We start from the raw sequence: 4,780 nt of genomic DNA on the forward strand, positions 1-4,780 counted from the left end.
GAACAGATTGGTGGTTGCATGAGGCAGGGGGTGAGGAGTGGGCAAAATGGATGAAGGGTGTCAAAAGGTAGAAATTTCCAGCTATAAAATGAATAAGTAATGGGCATGTAATGTACAGCATGGCGACTATAGTTAATAACACCATATTGCACACCTGAATATAGCTAGGAGAGTGCATCTTGAAAGTTCTCATCACAAGAAAAAAATTTTTACAACAATGTATGAAGATGGATATTAATTGGACTTGTGGTGATCATTTTGCAATATATACAAATATTGAATAATAATTTAAAATAAAGAATTTCCATTTCTAACAAGCTCTCAGATGATGTTAATGCTTGTGGTTGAGGACCACACTTTTAGAACTACTGGTGTAAGCTATGCCTAAACAGGCAAATACTAGAAGAGACGAAACTTCCAGGGCTCCATGGAAAAACAACAAAAATACACTAATGAACTGAGTCCATCTGCTCCTTCAGCATCTTACTTGGTTTAACCTATCCTTGGAAAATAATTTGGCCTCTAGGGACTCAGAATTTTGTTTGTTTGTCTTCCTCAGGGCTATGTTTTGTAGGCAAGACTCAATATAGGCAAAGATCTAGTGTTTGCTAATATTACTTGCCTCTTTCTTTGCCTCCCCTTCCCCAGTTTTGGATTACACCTTACTCTCACAGAACCATGCAGAAGGTAGGACTCGGTAGCAGCATCTCTCATATCTATACGCCCATGAGAACAACAAGCCCTCCTTTAGTTCTCAAAATATTTTAGGTGGGCAAGAGAGCAACAGAATTCTAGCATTTTCCCACAGACCTTTATTAAATTCCTCCTCTATTTTGATAATTCTGCAAATTACAATAGGTACAAAAGTAAATTTTTTGGTCTTTAAAAACATAGTTGGGGTGGAGGAAATTGAATAACTTTCGCTTGTATCATTTTACTATTAAAAGCTATTTTTGCACGTACTACCAAATGTGATCCTCACAACATCCCTGTGAGGCAAGAATTGAATTTAAGTAATTGCTAGAATTTCAACATCTTGATTTAGTTTCATTAAATAGACTCTGAGACAAGGATTTGGTGCAAATAATTTATTTGGAAAGTACTGTGAGGGAAGTGTGAGACAGAGACAGGAGGAAAGCCAATGAATTAAAAGTGCATAAATCTGCAGGCTCCCACTAAAATTCGCAATCTATGTATTAATTGGTCACGGAAAGATGATAATATTTTATCAGCAAAGAGACAATCGTGTGCTGTACTACATATATAAATATTTTCACCATGGTAAAGATTTTTTAACCTTTCTTAAATGCCCCAATAATATTAATTTTGAAAATTGACAATAGTTTTCCCCTGCCAATTTTTGCATCAAAGCTGACCAAGCTGCTCCTACTCTGGAATTTTAAACAAAATCTAATTAAATCAACAAAGTTCGCTGGATGGGGTTAGGCTGTTTCCTGAATGCACACGACTCTGCCGCTCTGCCTGGAAGAGCTCTCAGCCTTGTTTTCAGCTGACTTTTTCTTCTGGCTGCCCCTTGATCACTCTTAACGATCCCCAGCTGTATTGGTTCCTTGCTGACTTTAACCCCAATTGGCCTGGCCTCACATCTCTGCAGCGTCTGGAGGACAAATGAAGCCAAGCTGACCAGCACCTCCTTAATGTAGTCCCAGATAATAGGTGGTAATAGACATTGAAATCATTTCTTTTGTTCTTCTCTATGTGCTATGAGAATGAATAATCTATGCATTTTTAAAAAAACAAGGAATAAAAGATAATCGCATGGTGTGCCTGTCAATCTGGGGGCAACCATCTCCCTATTCCCCGCCCCCTCCCCCTCTTCGTTATTTTAAAGATGTTTACAAACCTGCCAGTAGAGCGCAGAGGCTGTGGCTGAAAGGTCTGAGAAATCTGTTCAGAATTGGCCACAGATGTGCTGCGGCCCTCAGGCCTGAGTGTGCCCTCATCTATAACCTACTTATTTCTAAAACTGACCCTTTCCCAGGATACCTACTGATGAAAATCACAGACCATATCATTAGTAGACCATATTAGTTTATTCTAAAAGTCTCAGAAAACCAAGTATTAGACTTGAAGATTGGCAGCAGGGTAAGTTTGTCATACTTGTCTATTAGCTCGTTATCAGAAAGGAATCAGGACCCTCTGTCCTATATACAGATACCAAGTGATGTAAACTTAGCTGAACGCTAGGAGGTTACATGCCGTCCAGAGACAATTAATAAGGTAATATTCAAAACTCATACAGACACACCTTGAATGTTATATGTCCCAGCTAATGTCAATCAACTACCTAACTTTGTTGAAATTGTTAGCTTATACTGGCACTGACACACAGTCTTCAACGAATGTTCTCATTAGGAATTGTCATCATTATTTTTAAGTGCCAATTTTTTTTCTTAAAACAGCAACAACAAAAAGGAAACAGACATACTTGGTCACTTTCCTCAGCTCAGAAGACAATTTTGATTTGCCACCAGGTTCATGTCCTGTAATCATCAAACAAAAAGTAAGTCTCTTCATGAGTATCTTTAGCCACAATATTAGAATATATTGACAGAAAAAGGAGAAACCACAGATTTAGGCAACGTTTTAAAGTGTCATCCATTAATATTCCTAAGAATTTTCGTCAGCGTGCACAATGGTAATATAATAAGCAAAACTTTATTTTTAAAAGTGTTGCTTTTCTCTAGACAACTAGGGATAGATTGTTTGCAAAGTTGAAGATACATTTGTGTTTTTTAAATTCAAGTTTCAGGTATATTTATGTTATTATTCTACAGGGAGCCATCCCTGATGTGTGTATATATGTACATTTACAAATGGATATGTATGGACTATATGCATTTCTGTTAATGTGGTATATTCTGAAAAAATAAGTGTGTAGATATACATAAATGCATATAGTAGACATACAGCATACATTATGTGCAATTAGTATACATTAAAATCGTTGACTGAGTTCCAAGGTGTTACCAGTTTATACTCACTTTGAAAAAATCTTAGAGATAATCAGCCTTTGAACAATTTTTCCGGCTGGATATACACTGATTTTGTAATGCTCTGTGAGTTTATTTCTGGTCCTTTGAGTTATATAAAAGAAATATGGAACCATTAAATAACGTTGTTTAATATGAGTTTAATCATCCCACTGCCTTTTCTATAGAAACCAGCTTTTATTTTATGTACTTATGCTCCAAAGTCAATTCTGCACTTTGATATTTATGCCACGAAACTCCTCTGAGAATTGAACTGAAATCACTAAGAATAGAACTCAGCTTCAAGTTTCCATGTAGCTGGCTGGCAGAAAATGTGCCTATAATCTTATGCTTGTGATATCACAGTTGGCTTCTAGGTGAAAGATTTTCCTGTCAACACTGATTTCTACCACTGAGGAAGAATTGGTGGCTTTTTTGTTTGTTTGTGTGTGTGTGTGGTTAAGAGCATGAATTGCTTTGCCCCTAGCCCCTGAGATTTTATATTTCTGCCTACTTAAATCAGATGTAGCCTGTAAAGCACTTTAAGACTCTTAAAATGCAAAGGACTATGTAAATGCAAGATTTATTCACTCACCATAAGCTGATGAAGGCCAACATCTGAACTTGCCTTGCTGAAGGGTTTGTGCCGTGAATGGTTCAGAGTGCTCTTCATTCAGTTCTGCTGGGGATAATGTGTCCAGAGTAAATACCCAAAAGGGCTGCCTTCTACTAGGTTCACCACCTGAATTATCCTCTCTCTGTGAAGGATTAATTTTCTAAATGCCTATGAATTTCAAACTAGAAATTGCACGGTACAAATTAATAAAGAGTTTAGCTGTAGGGCAATCAGTGACACTTTTTCTAATCAAGCTTAGTATACCCAATGTACTCCTTTAAGATTCTAATGGTTCACCAAATGCATTCAAAGTCACATGGGCTTGTCATCACACAAATAGCCTTGTTAGAAAAACAATTCCCGAATTAATAAAATCTGAGACTATCGTTACCAGAATGTAAGGATCATATGATGAATGAGAACCAGCAGCATCTTTGCTGAAAGCATAAGGTGAACTAAGCACTTCCATCCTCTGAAGGCACTGTGTCGGGGGTGTTCTGAGAACATTGACTGCACTTTTGCTTTGAGTTCAAAACTTACTTAAAATCACATCCTTGGTGACTTAGACAGAGTAGGAGGCACATGTTTGCTGGAGCCTCTCCTCTTCCTCTTTCTTCTGACTCTTCTTTCCTCCTCCTCCATTTTCTTTCTCTTGTACAACCTGCAAAGGAACGAGTTACATTCCTCAGCTCTTGGCACCTTATCATCTTCCATCTCTGCAAGGTCTGTCACTGTTCCATTTTGTTTTTATTTTTTTCTCCATTGTCCCCATCTTTCTTTCACTTTTCCTCTTCCCAATAGGTGCCCATTCTAATATGAAAGCAAATTTGTAAGATATATAAGAATCCCTAAAAAGATCATTTTGTGTATATTGGAATTTTTAGTCTTACGTAATGCCTGTCATACTATAGTCCTTGTTTTTATTTTGCTGGGTTTTGTGTTTTTGTTTGTTTACTTTTTTCACTCAGCTGTAAGTTTTAAGATTTCATCTTCCACTATCTACTTCTAGTTTATTACTTCTGACTGCCTCATAGTATTTCATCATGTACATCCATACTTTTACTTACTCATCTCCCTGCTGATGGGCCATTAGATTGCTTCCAACTCACACACACACACACACACAGCACTGAAGTAAGCACTTATGTACATATCCCCTTAGGAACCTAAG

At 37.3% G+C, this 4,780-nt stretch overlaps 1 long non-coding RNA gene across 1 annotated transcript; it reads right to left on the reverse strand.

Moving 5' to 3' along the window:
* Positions 1 to 2,427: 2,427 nt before the first annotated feature.
* On the reverse strand, positions 2,428 to 4,265 carry LOC139076803 (uncharacterized). The gene is made up of 3 exons (XR_011528785.1): positions 4,150 to 4,265; positions 3,589 to 3,675; positions 2,428 to 2,504 (listed from the first exon to the last, which is right to left on the reverse strand). It is a non-coding gene; the product is annotated as an uncharacterized lncRNA (long non-coding RNA).
* Positions 4,266 to 4,780: the final 515 nt, after the last annotated feature.

This window comes from Equus przewalskii, chromosome 17 (assembly GCF_037783145.1).
Source record: "Equus przewalskii isolate Varuska chromosome 17, EquPr2, whole genome shotgun sequence".
NCBI lineage: Eukaryota > Metazoa > Chordata > Mammalia > Perissodactyla > Equidae > Equus > Equus przewalskii.